General features: G+C 40.2%; 1 protein-coding gene across 1 annotated transcript in view; it reads left to right on the forward strand.

Moving 5' to 3' along the window:
* Nucleotides 1–20,086, forward strand: part of PLA2G2A (phospholipase A2 group IIA) — a 40,348-nt gene that overhangs the window by 12,306 nt on the left and 7,956 nt on the right. The window lies entirely within an intron of this gene.

The following is a 20,086-nucleotide window of genomic DNA, read 5'->3' on the forward strand; positions in this document are numbered from 1 at the left end:
GCCCCCAGCCCAGCCAGGGCAGCTGGGGAGTAATAGCAACAGCGGCCGCTGATAATAATTGCGGCGTTAACATTCATGGGGCACTTACCGTGTACCAGGACGAGGCTAAGCACAAACCGTGATTTATCCCGTTCAACATAGACATTAACTGTGGGACAAGGGCTGTGCAGACAGGGGGTCCAGGGCGTGGGCCAAGGTGACACAGCTAACCAGACGCTCCGGCGAGCTTAGGACTCCGTTCACTCAGACTGGCAACCCCTCATTTGATTGGTATAGTCCTTGACACAATATGGATATTAAATCTTTTTTTTCTCATGATCAGAGAGGAGCAAAAAAATCATTAAAAAACAATCCAGAAATGTGTAAAGTTAAAAGTGAACCTTTGCCATAATCTACCCAAGATAACCACTATTAATAATTTTTATTTTTCTTTCTTTTCGTTTTTGTCCATAGTAGCTTTCACTTTGGTTTCAGATTTTCGTTTTTTTTTCTTTTTTTCAAGAAATAAAGCTCTACGGGCTGGCCCCATGGCCGAGTAGTCAAGTTCGCATGCTCTGCTTCCGCAGCCCAGTGTTTCGCTGGCTCCGATCCTGGGCACAGACATGGCACCACTCATCAGGCCATGCTGGGGCGGCATCCCACATGCCACAACTAGAAGGACCCACACTAAAATATACAACTATGTGCTGGGGGGATTTGGGGAGAAGAAGAAAAAAAATAGATTGGCAATGATGCGGGCTTGGTGAGTCAAGGAGTCGAAAGAAAGATTTCTTGGACTCTCAAGGTCTGGCAATAGTGCACTTTTATTCAGAGAATAATATGGAATAGCATGGGGACAGGACCCATGGGCAGTAAGAGCTTCAAACACGGGTTGAAGGTATGGCTAAATTTAAGGCATAGGTATGTGAGTTATCTCTTTACAAGACAAAGGAAAGATTATGTAAAAAAAAAAGGTCGTTAAAATGGTATCAGTGCAGGTGGGGTCTGGTTCTTGAGTGGTTCCTATAACTTTAGGTAAGAATCAGATCAGATTAAGTCAGGATGTCCTTGCTGTCCCCTTTAAGAGTTTCTAGAGATAAGGTCATCCCCCACCCCTTCCTGGTGCAGAGAGGGAGACACCCCCACAGATGGAGACCTCCTGTAAATGTCTCTTAACAAAGGGCAAGTAAATTCCACTTTTCAGAGCCTCTTTCCTGTCTGCAGTTTTCAAAAGTAACCAGCCCAAAATAATCCTCATCAGCAACAGATGTTAGCACAGATGCCAATCTTTAAAAAAAAAAAAAAATTAAAGCTTTACAGGTTAAATTGAAATTCTCATTGTCCCCTCTCCCATCCTACTTCTGTCCTTCCTTCTCTGCTCCTTCCTTCTCTGCCCACAGGTAACCAGATCATGAAATTGATGTGTATCCATAAACAATATATAACATTATTTCCTGCTTTCTATTTCTACACAAGTGGAATGAGAGTGTACTTAACATTTGCAACTTACTTTGTTCCCTCTATCCATGTACATCCCAATAGAAGTGATTTATTCTAAGGTATATATTGGAAAGGGCAATGTTGAGTAATATTCACATTTTTTCCCAAAATTTTATTTTGAAAATTTTGAAATCTACAGAAAAGTTGCAAGATGAGAACAATTAACACCCATAAATCCTTCAACTCACCAACATTTTGCTACAATTGCTTTACTTCTCTCTCACACACATTTGAGGGTAAGTTGCAGACACTTGTAGGGGAGGAAGACATTTCCTCTACCCTCTCTGGGTTCGTCTGGCCAGAGAAGGAATTAAATTCACATGAGACAGAATAGCAGGAGAAAATTAAACAAAGCTTTATAAAATATATACATGGGAGGCTCAGGCAAACTGAGCAACTTGCCAAAATGGCTGAAGCCCTCACCTTAAATATCATGTCCAGCCAAAGACAAAGGAGGATGTTGGGGATGGGGGGAGTCAGTTACAGGAGGTTACCAGAAACAGGAATAAGATTATTATGCAGATTTAAGTCCTTGCCTTTGGTATTGATTAAGAGTTTCTAGAGATAAAGTCATCCCCCTCTTCTTCCTGGTACAGAGAGGGAGGGACCTTTACACCCAGAGATTTCCTTTACAATGTAAATGTCTCCTAACAAAGGGCAAGCAAGTTCCACTCTTCAGAGCCTCCTTCCCTGTCCCAAATAATCCTCATGCCAAAGAGACATATCTTGGTGTGGCCAAGAGCAGTCCCCCACACACTTCATCCTAAGTAATTGAGCAATCTGTCATCCAGACAAGACATTCTCTTACATAACTTAACACACTTACAACACTCAAGAAATTTAACATTGATAGAACACAATTATCTACCATACATTAAAAATGTCTAATGTCCAGTTTTCCCTATTGTCCCACCAAGGTCCTTTATATCCAATTTGTTTGCTTTTTTCCAATTCAGAATCCAAACAAGAATCAGGCGCTGCATTTCCTGTCATGGCAACCTGTTGTGCCTCTTCAGTCTCCCTTAATCTACAAAGTTCCTCAATCTTTTTTTTTTTTTTTTTTGTCTTTTATGACATTCACACTTTTGAATCCAGGCCAGTAGACTTGCAGAATACCCCTCAGTTTCAATTTGTCTTACTGTTTCCTCATGGTTACTAGGTTAGACATTTTTGGTAAGAATACAACATGCACATTTTCAATTTTACTAATTATTGCAAAATACTGTCCTTAATGTTTGTACCAGTTTACACTCCCAGCAGCACCACAGCCAGCACTTGACAATGTTCCACTTGTCCTTGTTTCCCAATCTCATGAGTAGGAAATGGTATATCCTTGTCATTTTAACTAGTTTTAACTCCCTAGCTGTTAGTGCAGCTGAGTGGTTTTGCACGTACTTAGCAGCCATTTGGGCTTCCTCTTTAATGAACACCTGTTCATATTTGTGCTAATTACAGTCCTATTTCCTCCCAGCTCCATCCCCATCCTTCCCCTGCTCAGCTCTATTTGGGAGCAGGGGTGAGGTGAGGGGGGTACATTCCTTCCTGTATCAGCTGCTTCCAGGAGGCAGGAGACTGGAGAGCAAGACATCAATCTTTTGCTCTGTATGTTGCAAATATATTCTCTAAGCACGTCAATTGTATTTTACCTTTATTTATGGTGTCTAGTATAAAAGCTTTCAACTTTTATACTATAAACTTATATAGTGTACTGTGCTATATAGCACAACTTATACTATGTAAGTTATGTGCTATATGAGTTATATACCATACTTATACTATAGTATACTACACAATACAGTAAACTGTACAGGATAGCTTATATAGTAGAAAAGCTTTTGTGTTTTATGTCATAAAACTTACCAATCTGCTTTAGCATTTTGTTTGAAAAGTCTCTCGTGACTCTGAGGTCATAAAGATATTTTTCTTCTATTGGTTCTAAATTTTTAGTTTTTCCACTCGGAACTTGAATCCTTTAATCCATTTGGGATTGGCTTTTGTGTATAGTATGAAGCAGGAATTTAATTTAGCGTCTCCGTAGGGAAGGTCACGTATTTCAACACCTTTTGTTGAACAGTCTGATCTTTCCCCTCCGACTTTAATGCTCCCTCAATTTCCACCTATGCTTAGATCTATTTCGGGATTTCCTTTTTCTTACTCTCATCTATGCGTCTACACTTGCTGTAATATCACTTTGCCCAATCACTATGTCTTTGTAAGTCCTCATAGAAACTAAAGGAGGTCCCTCTTCTTTCTTCTTCTTCTTCAAAAACGTTTTTTTGTTGTTGTTGTTGTTATTCTTGGACCTTTACTCCTCCATATGAATTTTAGAATTCACTTTTCACATTCCATGGCATCTCCCATTGAGATTTCTTTTGGAATTGCATTGAATTTTATAGATGACTTGATGATATTTAGTCTTGCCAACTCTGAACATGACATGATGTTACTCTATTAATTTAGGTTTTCTTATATGTTCTTGATTAATATTTTATAACTTTTCTTCGTAAAGGTTTTCACATATATTTATTAGATTTTTTTCTAGAAATCCTGTATTTTTTTATCTTATCATGAATGGCATCTTTCCTTCCATTACATTTTCTAATTGATTATTGGTGATACATAGGGATGCCTTTGGTTTTGTATATTGCTATGATATTTAGCAACTATCAAATTCTCTTATTAGTGAACCATGGTGATTGTCTCTTGGATCATCCACAAAGAAAATCGTAGTGTCTGCAAATGAGAATTTTGTCTATTTTTTTCTAAATTTTACACCTATTTATTTTTGTTGTTTCATTCCACTGGCTAAGACTTCTGGTAAAATATATAATTCCAGGTGTGATAGCAGGTATCTGTGTCTTAGTCTTGGCCTTAATTGATTCATTAATTAGGTATATATTTATTGGGTGCCTACTATATGACAGGCACTTTACTAAGCAGGCAGATAAGCAAAATAGGAGGTTATTGTCATATCAAATTGAATATAATTCTTTAAGTTCTGAAAAAGTCACAAAATATAATTATTACCTACAGTGTGAATGATTTTAGATATTTTCAAAAAATCAGATTTCTACAAGTGATAAAATGGCAGTGGTAGGCCCCCACATTTCAATAATCACTCTAAATGTAAATGGATTGAACTCTCCAATCAAAAGGCACAGAGTGGCAGGATGGATTAAAGAACAAGACCCAACAATATGCTGCTGCCAGGAAACACACCTCAGCACCAAAGACAAACACAGACTCAGAGTGAAGGGATGGAAGATGATACTCCAAGCTAGTAATGAACATAAGAAAGCAGGTGTCGCCATACTTATATCAGACAAAGTAGACTTCAAAGCAAAACAGGTGAAGAGAGACATAGGGGGCAGTTTATAATGATAAAAGTTTATATGTCAAGAAGACATAACATTTATAAATATATATGCACCCAACACAGGAGCACCAAAGTACGTAAAGCAACTACTAGCAAAACTAAAAGGAGATATCAACAATAATACAATAATAGTAGGGGACCTCAACACCCCATTACACCAATGGATAGATCATCCAGACAGAAAGTCAACAAGGAAACCGTAGAATTAAATGAAAAATCAGACCAGATGGACTTAATAGATGTATATATAGAACACTCCATCCAAAAACAGCAGGTTACACATTCTTCTCAAGTGTGCACGGAACATTCTCAAGGATAGGCCATATGTTGGGAAACAAAGCAAGCCTCAACAAATTCAAGAGGATTGAAATAATATTAAGCATCTTTTCCAACCATAATGCTATGAAACTAGAAATCAACTACAAGAATAAAGCTGGAAAAGGGGCAAAAATGTGGAGACTAAACAACATGCTACTTAACAACCAGTGGATCATTGAAGAAATTAAAGGAGGAATCAAATATTATCTGGAGACAAATGAAAATGAAAATATGCCATATGAACTCATTTGGGATGCATCAAAAGCTGTATTAAGAGGGAAATTCATTGCAATACAGGCTCACCTCATTAACAAGAAAAAATCTCAGATAAGCAATCTCAAATTACACCTAACAGAATTAGAAAAAGGAGAACAAACAAAGCCCAAAGTCAGTAGAAGGAGGGAAATAATAAAAATTAGAGCAGAAATAAATTAAATTGAAACAAGAAAGATAGTAGAAAGGATCAATGAAATGAAGAGTTGGTTCTTTGAGAAAATAAACAAAATTGACAAACCCTTAGCCAGGCTCATGAAGAAAAAAAGAGAGAAGACTCAAATAAATAAAATTAGAAATGAAAGAGGAGAAATCACAATGGATACCACAGAAATACAAAAGATTATAAGAGAATACTATGAAAAACTATATGCCAAAAATTTGGACAACTCAGAAGAAAGGGATAAATTCTTAGACTCTTACAACCTCCCAAAACTGAATCAGGAAGAAATAGAGAATCTGAATAGATTGATTACAAGTAAAGAAATTGAAACAGTAATCAAAAACCTCCCCAGGGGCTGACCTGGTGGCACAGCAGTTAAGCGCACACGTTCTGCTTCATCGGCCCGGGTTCACTGGTTCGGATCCCGGGTGCGGACACGGCACCACTTGGCATGCCATGCTGTGGTAGGCATCCCACATATAAAGTAGAGGAAGATGGGCACGGATGTTAGCTCAGGGCCAGTCTTCCTCAGCAAAAAGAGGAGGATTGGCAGCAGTTAGCTCAGGGCTGATCTTCCTCAAAAAAAAAAAAAACCTCCCCAAAGATAAAAGTCCAGGACCCGATGACTTCTCTGGAGAATTCTACCAAACATTTAAAGAAGATTTAATACCCATCCTTCTCAAACTATTCCAGAAAATTGAGGAAGATAGAGCACTTCCTAACATATTCTACGAAGCCAACACCCCCTGATCCCAAAACCAGATATGGACAACACAAAGAAGGAAAATTACAGGCCAATATCACTAATGAACATAGTTGCAAAAATCCTCAACAAAGTTCTGGCAAACCGAATACAGCAATACATCCAAAAGTTCATACAGCATGATCAAGTGAGATTTATACCAGGGACACAGGGATGGTTCAACATCCGCAGGTCAATCAACGTGATACACCACATTAACAAAATGAGAAACAAAAACCACATGATCATCTCAATAGATGCAGAGAAAGCATTCCACAAGATCCAACATCTATTTATGATAAAAAAATCTCAATAAAACGGGTATAGAAGGAAAGTACCTCAACATAATAAAGGCCATATATGACAAACCCACAGCCAACATCATACTCAATAGGCAAAAACTGAAAGCCATCCCTCTGAGAACAGGAACAAGACAAGTGTGTCCACTTTCACCACTCTTATTCAACATAGTACTGGAGGTTTTGGCCAGAGCAATTAGGCAGGAAAAAGAAATAAAAGGAATCCAAATAGGCAATGAAGAAGTGAAATTCTCTCTGTTTGCAGATGACATGATCTTATATAGAAAACTCCAAAGAATCCACTGGAAAACTATTAGAAATAATCAACAACTACAGCAAAGTTGCAGGATATAAACTCAACTTACATAAATCAATAGTATTTCTATACTCTAACAGCGAACTAACAGAAAAAGAACTCAAGAACACAATCCCATTCACAATCACAACAAAAAGAATAAAATACCTTGCGATAAATTTAACCAAGAAAGTGAAAGACCTATACAACAAAAACTACAAGACTTTCCTGAAAGAAATTGATGATGACATAAAGAGATGGAAAGACATTCCATGCACATGGATTGGAAGAATAAACACAGTTAAACTGTCCATACTGCCTAAAGCACTCTACAGATTCAACGCCATCCCAATCAGAATCCCAATGACATTCTTTACAGAAATAGAACAAAGAATCCTAAAATTCATATGGGGCAACAAAAGACCCAAAATTGTTAAAGCAATCCTGAGAAAAAAGAACAAAGCTGGAGGCATCACAATCCCTGACTTCAAAACATACTACAAAGCTACAGTAATCAAAACAGCATGGTACTGGTACAAAAACAGATGCACAGATCAATGGAACAGAATTGAAAGCCCAGAAATAAAACTACACATCTATGGACAGCTTATCTTTGACAAAGGAGCTGAGGGCCTACAATGGAGGAAAGAAAGTCTCTTCAACAAATGGTACTGGGAAAACTGGACAGCCACATGTAAAAGAATGAAAATTGACCATTCTTTCTCACCATTCACCAAAATAAACTCAAAATGGATCAAAGACCTAAAGGTGAGACCTGAAACCGTAAGCCTTCTAGAAGAAAATATAGGCAGTACACTCTTTGACATCAGTCTTAAAAGGATGTTTTCGGACACCATTTCTTCTCAGACAAGGGAAACAATAGAAAGAACAAACAAATGGGACTTCATCAGACTAAAGAGCTTCTTCAAGGCAAGGGAAAACAGGATTGAAACAAAAAGACAACACACCAATTGGTAAAAAATATTTGCAAATCATATTTCCGACAAAGGGTTAATCTCTATACTATACAAAGAACTCACACAACTCAACAACAAAAAAATCAAACAACCCAATCAAAAAATGGGCAGGGGGCGTGAACAGACATTTCTCCAAAGAAGATATACGGATGGCCAATAGGCACATGGAAAGATGCTCATCAGCACTGATCATCAGGGAAATGCAAATCAAAACTACGCTAAGATATCACCTTACACCTGTTAGAATGGCAAAAATAACCAAAACAAAAAGTAACAAATGTTGGAGAGGTTGTGGAGAAAAAGGATCCCTCATACACTGTTGGTGGGAGTGCAAACTGGTGCAGCCACTATGGAAAACAGTATGGAGATTTCTCAAAAAATTAAAGATAGAAATACCGTATGTCCCAGCCATCCTACTACTGGGCATCTATCCAAAGAACTTGAAATCAGCAATTCCAAAAGTCCCATGCACCCCTATGTTCATCGCAGCATTATTTACAATAGCCAAGATGTGGAAGCAACCTAAGTGCCCATCAACTGATGATTGGATAAAGAAGATATGGTATATATATACAAGAGAATACTACTCAGCCATAAAAAGGATAAAATCATCCCATTCATAACAACATGGATAGACTTTGAGGGTATTATGTTAAGTGAAATAAGACAGACAGAGAAAGACAATCTCTGTATGACTCCACTCATATGTGGAAGATACACAAACATGTGGACAAAGAGAACAGATTAGTGGCTACCAGGGGAAAGGGGGGTGGGGATGGGCACAAAGGGTGAAGTGGTGCACCTACAACACGACCGACAAACAATAATGTACAACTGAAATTTCACAAGGCTGTAAGCTATCATAATCTCAAATAAAAAGTTCTAAAAAATCAGATGTTATAAAAGCTCCTCATCTCCTTTGTTGAATTGGCTTAATTATGTGGAATTATTAATTTTAGGCATAAACTTATTTTTATTTCTCAAACAAATAACTTGTGATGAAATTGCATCAATAATCAGAACTTTGTCTAATCATTAATATCAAAGTCATTTATAAATAAATAAAACAGGGGGCCGGCCCGGTGGCGCAGCAGTTAAGTGCACATGTTCCACTTCGGTGGCCCGGGGTTCCCCAGTTCAGATCCCAGATGCAGACACGGCACTACGTGTCAAGCCATGCTGTGGTAGGTGTCCCACATATAAAGTAGAGGAAGATGGGCACGGATGTGAGCTCAGGGCCAGTCTTCCTCAGCAAAAAGAGGACGATTGGCAGCAGATGTTAGCTCAGGGCTAATCTTCCTCAAAACTAACTAAATAAATAAATAAAGCAGTAATAATTGAGGGAAAAAAAACAATTTGTATTATGTAAGAATTCCCACCCAGATAAAAAATGACCATAAGCATATCCCCTGTGTTAGTAGGGACAATGTGAAAAATAGCAGTAATTAAATCAAAAGAAAAATAAAATACCAATATTTTACACATATACACAAAATAAAAAACTTCTCTGATACATAAAAAGAAATTGTTAGCAAGCCAGCCCTGATGGCCTAGTCATTACAGTTTGGTGCTCTCACTGCTTTGGCTGCCCAGGTTCACTTCCTGGTCTCAGGACCACACCACCCACCTGTCAGTTGCCATGCTGTGGTGGTGCCTCACACAGGAGAACTAGAAGGATTTACAACCAGTACATACAATCGTGCACTGGGGCTTTGGGTAGGAAAAAAAAGAGGAAGATTGGCAACAGATATTAGCTCAGGGCAAATCTTTCCCTGCAAAAAAGAAAAAAAAATCATTAGTAAAGTAATAGACCAGCTGGGACAATTCAGAAGGTTAGCAGAAGGCAGTAGTGTGCTAGCAAATGTTTTACAACCCACTCTTGTGGGAAATAAAAAGCTTTGTAGAGTTTTGTAGAGTTCTCCAATTTCTGAAGTGTAAGGTACTCTTACTATGACTGATTTCAAGCTACCTAAATGACACGACTGAACGTGCAAATAGGGAAAGAATTGTCAAGTTGGACTTTATTAAAATTAAGAACTTCTGTTCTGCAAAAGCCAAAAGCCACAGACCAGGAGCAAATGCTTTGCGAAACACATATCTGATAAAGGACTTGTGGCCAAGATATACAAAGAACTCCTGAAACTCAACAATAAGAAAATAAACAACCCAGTTACAAAATGGGCAAAAGATCTGAGCAGACACTTCACCAAAGAAGATAAACAGATGGCAAAGAAGCACATGAAAAGATGCTCCACGTCATATGTCATCAGGGAAATGTGAATTAATACAACCCCCATTACACACCTATTAGAACAGCTAAAATCCAAAACACTGATAAACACCAAATGCCGGCAAGGATGTGGGGCAACAGGAACTCTTGTTCATTGCTGGTGGCAACACAAAATGGCACAGCCACTTTGGAAGACCATTTGGCAGCTTCTTAGAAAGCCAAACATAACCCTACATTAGCATCCAGCAATTAAATTGCTAGATATTTCCTCATTGAGTTGAAAACTTATGCCCACACAAAAACCTGCACATGAAAGCTTATAGCAGCCTTATTCCTAATTGCCAACAACTGGAAGTAACCAAGATTTCCATCAATAGGTAAATGGAGAAACAAACTGTGGTACGTCCATACACGGAATGTTATTCAGCAATAAAAAGACGGAAACTATCAAGCCACAGAATACACAGAGGAAACTTAAAGACATATTAAGTGAAAGAAACCAGTCTGAAAAGTCTACATACTATAAGATTCTAACAATATGCCATTCTGGAATAGGCAAATCTATGGAGACAGTACAAGGATCAGTGGTTGCCAGGAGATCAGAACGGGGAGAGCAGATGAATGGGGGAAGCACAAAGAACTTTTAGGGCTATGAAACGATTCTGTAAGATACAGTGACGGCAGACACATGACATTATGCATTTGTCAAAATCCATGGAATATACAACACAAAGGGTCAATCTTAATGTAAACTATGGGCCTTAGTTAATAATAATGTATCAATGTTGATTGATTCATTGTAACAATTGTGCCACACTAATGCCACCCTAATAATAGGGGAAACTGTGTCCAGATTAGGAAGAGGTATATAGGAATTCTGTACAATTCTTCTGTAAATCTAAAATTGTCCTTAAAAAAAGTCTATTAATTTTAGAAGAACCATTGTTGTAATAAATGCTTTTACATGATTACATACCTTCTTGATTACAGTGAAAGCAAGGTAAAGATTTTCTTTCTTTGTTCAAACCTATTCTGTGTTTGATTAGCTTTCATGCCCTAGGGTGGTATTTCCCAAATATTACTATGCCTACAAATCACCTGGAGATTTTGTTAAGATGCTGATTTTGGACCACAAGTCTGGGAAGAGGCCTGAGATTTTTATGTTTCTAACAAGCTCCCTGGTGATCCCAATGCTGCTGGTATGTGGTCCATACTTGGAGTAGCAGGACATGCAAAAAAGACCGGAAGACTCGGGCTCCACCCTCTGTAATCTGTTTTCTAGATAAGGGGGTAAGAAAGTCTAATTTCATGACAATGTTCATCAGTGTTTTTTGTGGTTCCTTTTTTAAATTCCATTTTTAACACTGCCCTTGTTACCAAAAGCAGGGTGGGTTCCCCTACTGGCGAGTTAAATTGGACATTCTACCAGAAGTTGTCTCACAAAGTAAAGTACATTTGTGGCAAATAGGAGACCACGTGGAATCATTTCCAGAGTTATGGCGTCCCGGAACAAAGGGAAGCTGGGACCTTTTATTTCGGATGGAGAATGAATATTCAAAAGGAAGAGGTGGGTATTTGCTTGTGCAGTCTCAGTTGGAAAACATGCTTCCACACACGCTGCAGGTTACAGAAATCAGCTCCTCCTGGAGAGCTCTTAGCCAGAAAAATAAGGCAAAGGTCACAGGCGTAGCTCTCTGGTGAGGCGTGGTCTTCTTCAGGGAGGTTGGTGATTGCATCTCCTTAATGTAACAAAAGGAAAAAAACAATTTGGAAAAACAGTTAAATGCTTCCAAAACCACCCTTGAGTTCCTCTGAGAACTCAGTTAGTTGGTGATACCCTTTCTTTCTGAATCACATTTATTTTCTGTTTCCAAAGGCACTGGAACTCTCTGCTTCAACTAAATGAATCGGCTGAGACTGGAAGTTTATATGGCTGAGTGAAACCCAACAAAAGGTTATGGTGGCCAATAGGGCCACCAAATATTTGCATTTGTACAAATCAAGTGAATATTGTGTTCTAGAGGCTTCGAAGGTCACTACTGGCATTGCCCAGACAATGGCTACTTTGGGGTTAGAAAGGACAGGCTGCTTACTTGAAAGAGAGTCTTAAGTCAGGTGGCAAACACAATGAGAAGGAGGTGGTTGCACTGTACCAGCTTCGTGTTCCCAGACAGCTATGGCGCAGTGCAAAGACTCAGAGGGGACTGGAGTCCCAGCTCTGCCAGATTCTCTGGGTCTCAGCTTCTCCAGCATTCCCTGTTCCCAAATGAGATGACTGAGTCCCAGCCTCTTTAGGGGCCCTTCCTACTCTGCGTTCTTTACTTTTATTCTAAGCACATTCATTCCAAATCAGGGCCCGACTCTGGGTTTTCCAAGGCCAGGGTTTCAAGTTTCCAACTTGATGAGGATCCAGGCTGCCCCAGGGAGAAGCCCAAGGCGTCCTGCCCTACATACCCATCTATATCATCCTCCAGGAAGCATAGGATGTCCTGATTTAATCCGATCTGATTCTTATCTAAAGCTATAGGACCACCCAATAACCAGACCCCACCTGCACTGATACCATTTGTTGACGAAAATAATCCATAACCAATCTATAAATGAAAATTTGGGTGAGTTTATTCTGAGCTTAAATCTTAGGATTATAACCCAGGAGAGTCTTTCCACAAAGGAACAGAGCACTCCAAAGAAGTGGGGGTACACAGGGTGGTTATATACCCTCAAAGAGGATGTTTCACATATGATTGGAATGTCCCTCCCACAATAGTCACAAGATTGCCCTGTCAGCACAGCACTTGATGGACACAGCAGGTAGTGGGTCTGCTATCTTGGTGGGTGTAGCAGGAGGCAAAGTCTATTGTCTCAAGCTGGGCGGCCACAGGTGAGCTCAGCAATCAGTTTCTAGCCTAAGGAAAGATACTTAATCCAATGTTGGGAGGGGGAGGGAAGTTGCACCTTTATCTCAAGGGCCTTTGCTCTTGCCATAGGGAATCTCTAAAGCAGATATACAATGCATGCTCAATGGCCTCGGTCAGGCCCTTTTGGAAAGACAAGGTCAGGCCGAATTAGGTTTATACCAAATGGCTTCCTCATATATTCCAGTATATCCTATTACTTGCCATTTTTATTTGTCACATTTTAACGATTTTTTTCATGATCTTTCCTTTGTCTTGTAAACAAATGACTCACATATACCTATCCCTTATAAATTTAGCTCTAACCCTCAACACATTGCAGCTCTTACTGCCCAGGGGTCCTGTCCCCTTGCTACTCTATGCCGTGCTCTGAATAAAGGAGTACTACTGCCAGACCTTGAGAGTCCAAGAAATCCTTCTTTCGACTCCTTGACTCACCGAGCCCACATCACAACTGATTAGCTCCCTCCCCCATGCTTATCCACCTTTGGTCCGTTAAGCGGTAGTCAGACGAGGCTGCAGCCTTGGACTTCCAGCTGCCTGACTTCATGTCTCAAAGCCGAGGGGGAAGCCTGTTCCAGGATGGGCTGCCTCTCCCGGGCAGGCTGGAAACCCCAGGACGCTGGGCACTGTTAGAACACCCTCCTCTCGGCACCTCTGCCCACAGGCTCCACTGACATCCGATGGCCTCGGGGCACCTGGCTCCATCCTGGAGCCAAAGAAGATTTTGCTGCAGTTGAATGGATTCAGAAAAGTCAGTTAAGGAAACGACTGAATAGGCCGCCAGCACTAACCGGAGCACCTGTTTGCTGTGAGGAAATCAAACTCGTGACTTAAATCAAACACAAACTCTTCAAGAAGCCATGAGCAGGCATTTCCCTGGACCTGCCCCAGACCTTCTCAGCTACAGGTCCTGGTGATGCAGGATCGGCGAGCCGAGGAGTCGAAAGAAAGATTTCTTGGACTCTCAAGGTCTGGCAGTAGGGCTCTTTTATTTAGAGAACAGTGTGGAATAGCATGGGGACAGGACCCATAGGCAGTCAGAGCTGCTGCTGCCCTGAGTTGAGGGTTAGGGCTAATTTTATAAGGCATGGGTATGTGAGTTATTTCTTTACAAGACAAAGGAAAGAATATGAAAAACCGTTAAAATGGTATCAGTGCAGGTGGGGTCTGGTCATTGGGTGATCCCATGACTTTTAGACAAGAATCAAATCGGATTAAGCAAAGGTCAGAAGCCACCACCCTAAATCAGCTACGTGAGATTGCCAGACAGCAACCAACTTAAGTTCTTGCCTTCCCCATTAAGAGTTTCTAGGGACAAGGTCATCTCTCTTCTTCCTGGTACAGAGAGGGAGGCATATTTTACAGATAGAGATTTACCTTACAAATGTAAATGTGTCCCAACAAAGGGCAAGTTCCATTCCCCAGAGCCTCCCTCCCTGTCCCAGTTTATCGAAAGCAATCGGCCCCAAACAATCCCAATGCCAAAGAGACCTATCCTGGGGTGGCCAATTTCAGGTCCCTACAAGGTCATCCCCCCTTCCTTCACAAATGCAAATGTCTCTCAAAAGGGCAAGAAAATTCCAGTCCTCAGAGCCTGCTTCTGATCTGCAGTTTTAAAATTAACCAGCCTAAAATCCTCATCACTGGGGCTCTAGAAGCTTCGGACTACAGCTCTGTCCAGTTATGAGCCAATCATGACCCAAACAAGCAACTTATAAGCCTCCCAAATGTTGGACCTAGAATTAATCATGTGCCCTACTACCTGGTGTTTGAGATGATAAATACCCACATATTTACCACTCATTTGCTCTACACTCACTTATGGAGCCCCTCCCTTCAACAGGCCCTGTGCTGTGGGAACAAGATGCACAGTAGTTTGCTTTCTGTCGACAAAAATAATCCATAACCAATCTATAAATGAAAATTTGGGAGAGTTTATTCTGAGCTAAAATCTGAGGACCATGGCCCGGGGCCTTTCTTCCCGAAGCAAGAAAGGGCACCAAGGAAGTGAGGTATACAGAGTGGTTATATACCCCCAAACAGGATATTTCACATATGATTGAAATGTCCCTCCCACAATAGTCACAAGATTGCCCTGTTGGCACAGCACTTGATGGACACAGCAGGTAGTGGGTCTGCTATCTTGGTGGGCACAGCAGGAAACAAGTCTGTTGTCGCAGATGGGTGATCACAGGTGAGCGCCGCAATCAGTTCGGAGCCTAAGGAAAGATACTTAATCCTTAAGGAAATGCCAACGTTGGGAGGGGGAGGGAAGTTGCACCTTTATCTCAAGGGCCTTTGTTCTTGCCATAGGAAATGTCTAAAGCAGATATGCAATACATGCTCAATGGCCTCAGTCAGGCCCTTTTGGAAAAACAACGTCAGGCCGAATTAGGTTTACACCAAATGGCTTCCTCATATACTCCAATATATCCTATTGCTTGCCATTTCTATTTGTCATTTCTCACCTTGTCAGCCCAGGGCAAGTTCCCTCTGAACGTTCAGCTCGGGAGCGGAGGGGGACTACACTCATCCGCGAGTGCTAACAGAGTTTTTCCTCTGCAGTGGGCTTCCCTGCTCAGCTCTGCTGTCCTGGCACTCTCCATGTGGTTCGAATTGAAGGGACAATTTTCTTACGTCTTCTTGGAATGTAACGTAGGGAGACAGAGGAGTATGAGATGCAGAGAGTTTCCTGTCGGATGGGAGAGACCATTCCTTATTCTCAAGGGGTTCTCAGTCTGCAGAGAAAGACACAGCTCTGTGCTTGCAGAGCTCCCAGAATTGGAAGAGCTCCTTGTTTGGGGACAGACTGGATCCGTAAATACTAATCTCTAAGGATTTGCAGCACCTTATAAAACAGCAGAGGGCTGGCTTATTGCTGAGGGAAGGAGCGGGGTGCCTTACCCCCAGAGAGGTGTTTTGATGGAAGATATGTGGAAAGAGGGATTCTTTCGGGCCCTACTCATTTCAAGCATGAAGGAGAAGCCCACATTCATACTCGTGCTGAGAGATTTATGACACAAGTGCGGCGGACAGGCCAGGGTGGAGCAAATATGAGATGACCTCTCTGGGTGCCAATTATTTTAAAGTGGAAAACAGAATCAAGGACATTTTCTGGAAAAGATGAAGAGGTGGATTTATTTGTGTTCCTGGATCAAATCCCAGAGAGAAGTCTGAGCGATGGAGAGACTCAGCCCGCCCAGAAGGAAGGTCCAGAATCGCCAAGCTGCTTGGTCCATAAAGGGTCATTAAGCCCAGCCCCCTGTGGCAGTGAAAGACCTGCTTTATCCAGCCCCCAAAAGGGCTCTGGGCCTCTTCCTTAAACTCATTCCAACGCTAGCCTCTGGATGCTTCTGAGTCTTAAAACAAAACGAGGTTTTCTTCATACCCAACCTCAACGTACCACTGTATTGAATCTCTGTGCGTGGAAAGTACTGAACTGATTGAAGATGAGAGCTGATCAATAGCATTCCACCTTTTACAACATGGCTTCACAGTGCCATAGGTTGAGCCAAGAAGGCCAGAAGGCCTGCGGTACTCTAAGCCCTTCTGACTTCTCCACTTCCATTTCATCCCCTGTGCTCCATCCCAATGGCCTTTTCTCACTTCCTCCAACAGCGCACTTCCTCCTGTACACAGCCGTGGTCCTTACAGCTTCCTCTGCGTAGAATGCCTCCAACAAGCTTCCCCTAGGACACCACTCAGTGTTGGAGGTCTAGCTTATTTAGAAGAAAAATATTTACAGAGGGCAGTGCATCCTACAGAATCATTGGGATGTCAGAAAAGCAGACCAAGTTTCCAGACACGACTCCCAGAGTCACATCACAGCGCTGCTCTGCGAAGGGAGCTGCTGCTCTGCCACCACAGGAAGTTGCTCATCAAATCACAAAGCTGTCGTCATGGTTTCCATCCCCAGAATCTCGCCTCCGCTATGACCCTAGGCCAGAAAATTGATGCCTTCCATCCAGCCCCTTTTCCTAGTCACTCAGTTCTGATTGCAAAGCTCAAACAAATATATCTGATAGGCAGAATCTTATACTATATGGAATCTTATCTGCAAGGAATTCTTATTTAAGTTTTCCAGCTTCTGCAGTGCAGGAAGCTGAAGGAGATGGAATTGAAGGAGATGTTGAACAAGGCAGTCCACAGATATCTTCCACAGTCTGTCTTTTTGTTTATTCTACTGCTACACGTGCCCTTCTTCTCATATTTGCACCTCACTTCCAACTAAGTGATCTCCTATTATTCCAGAGGAATGAGAATGCCAAAATGGCCATGTGGTAATTCCACGTGGAATTAACTTCCAGCTTAATTGAACCAATTTTCTGTACCCTGGAGAAGGCATTCCTCACTTGGACGTTAATATCTTTAATCTCCCAACCAGGCCACAGAGGGAACTGGTGCCTCCAACACAATCAGGAAACTGACTTGCCAAATGGAGAAGCTGCTTCTGGAGCTGCAGCTCCAGAATCAGGATGTCCGTCTACAAACTGCACCAGCAAAATGCATGCCTCAGACCCCAAAATCAGTTCTGAATTCAAGATTCACATGGCTGTAACTTATTTACAGAACCTAAATCTAATTCAGAAACCTAGCTGCAAAAGACACCAGGAATGTTGTCTACAAAAAACCCACTTTAAATATAAAGACATACATAGATTAAAAGTAAAGGGGCGGAGAAAGACATGCTATGCTAACACTAGTAAAAAGAAAGCAGGAGTAACCATTCTTGTTTCAGACTAAGCACACTTCAGAGCAAGGAAAATTATCGGGGATAAAGACAGGTATTCACACACTATAAAGAGATCAAATCTCCAAGAAGATGGGACAATCTTTTTTGTATATGTGCCTAACAACAGAACATCAAAATAAGCATGGCCAAAACTAATAGAACTTCAAGAAGAAATAGCTGAATTCTCTGTTGTAGTTGGAGGCTTCAACACCCCTCCATCAGCAATGGACAGAGTCAGAAAATCAGCAACGACATAATTAACAACACAGTTGAACTGAACGGCACTGTCAATCAACTGGATCTAAGTGACATTTATAGAGTACTTCACGCAACAGCAGCAGAGTACACATTCTTATCAGGCACATGGGAAACATTCACTGAAATAGACCACATTGTGGGCCATAAAACACACCTTAACAAATTTAAAAGAATAGAAATCATACAATGTAAGCTCTCAGACCACAGTAGAATTAAACTAGAAATCGATAACAGAAAGACAGCTGGAAAATTTTAAAATACTTGGATATTAAATAACACAGTTCTAAATAACACATGGTTAAAGGAAAAAATCTCAAGAGAAATTAAAAGATATTTTGAGCTAAATGAAAATGAAAATACAACTCTTTGAAATTTGTGAAAACAATGTTTGGGGGCACTTCATAACATTGAATGCATACATTAGAAAAGAAGAGAGATCTAAAATTAATAATCCAAGCTTCCACCTTAGGAATCTGGAAAAAAAAAAGAGCAAATGAAATCCAAAGTAAGTGGAAGAAAAGAAATAACAAAAATTAGAGAAATCAATGAAACTAAAAACAAGAAATCAACAGACAAAAGCAGTAAAACCAAAAGCTGTTTCTTTGAAAAGATCAATAAAATCAATAACCTCTAGCCAGGCATCTAAAAAAAGGAGAGAATGTACGAACACTAATATCTTACACAAAAGAGGGGCCATCACTACAGATCCCATGGACATTAAAGGGATATAAAGGAATATCATGAACAACTCTACACTCACAAATTCGATAGCCTAGATGGACTGGACCAATTTCTTGAAAGACACAAACTGCCAAAACTCACGCAGGAAGAAACAGATTTGAATTTCTTCAAATTCTTGAAATTTGAATAGATTGATATAAATTAAAGAAATTGAATCAACAATTAATATCCATCCAAAACAGAAACCACCAGTCCCAGATGATTTCACTGGTGAATTCTACCAAATATTTAAGAAAGAAATTATGCCAATTCTCTACAATCTCTTCCAGAAAATAGAAGCAGAGGGTATACTCTATAACTCATCCAGAAGGCCATCATTATTCTGATACCAAAACCAGACAAAGACATTACAAGAAAGGAAAACTATAAACCAATGCCTCTCATGAACATAGCTGCAAAAATTCTCAAAAAATACCAGCAAATAGAATCCAGTAAAGTATTAAAAGAACTATACAACCAAGTGAGATTTATTCCAGATATGCAAGGTTGGTTCAGCATTTGAAAATCAATTAACATAATCCAACACATAAACAGGTTAAAGAAGAAAAGCCACGTGATCATAATAACAGAAACAAAAAAGCGTTTGACAAAATCCAACACTCATTCATGATAAAAACTCTCAGAAAACTAAGAACAGAAGAGAACTTCCTCAGCTTGATGAAGAACTTGTACAAAAAACCTACAGCTAAAATCATACTTAAAGGTGCTAAACTGGATGCTTTCCTGCCAAGATCAGGAACAAGACAAGGATGTCCCCTCTCACCCCTCCTATCCAACATCATACTGGAAGTTCTAGCTAATGCAATGAGGAAAGGAAAGTATACTGATTAAGAAGAAAGGGGGAAACTGTCTTTTTTCACAGATATATGATTGTCTTTGTAGAAAATCCCAAAGAATCAACAAAAATAAACCCTGAAACTGATAAGCAATTATAGCAAGATTGCAGGATACAAGGTTAATATGCAAAAGTCAGTTGCTTTCCTATATATTAGCCATGAACAATTGGAACTTGAAATAAAAAACAATACCCTTTACACTAGCACCCTAAAAAATGAAATACTTAGGTATAACTCTTACAAAACATGTACAAGATCTATATGAGAAAACTACAAAACTCTGATGAAAGAAATCAAAGAACTAAATACATGGAGAGATATTCCATGTTCATGGATAGGAGGCTCAATATTGCTAAAATGTCAGTTCTTCCCAACTTGATCTGCAGATTTAATGCAATCTCAATCAAAATCCCAGCAAGTTATTTTGTGGATAGTGACAAACTAATTCC

Source organism: Equus caballus, chromosome 2 (genome assembly GCF_041296265.1).
Source record: "Equus caballus isolate H_3958 breed thoroughbred chromosome 2, TB-T2T, whole genome shotgun sequence".
Lineage (NCBI taxonomy): Eukaryota > Metazoa > Chordata > Mammalia > Perissodactyla > Equidae > Equus > Equus caballus.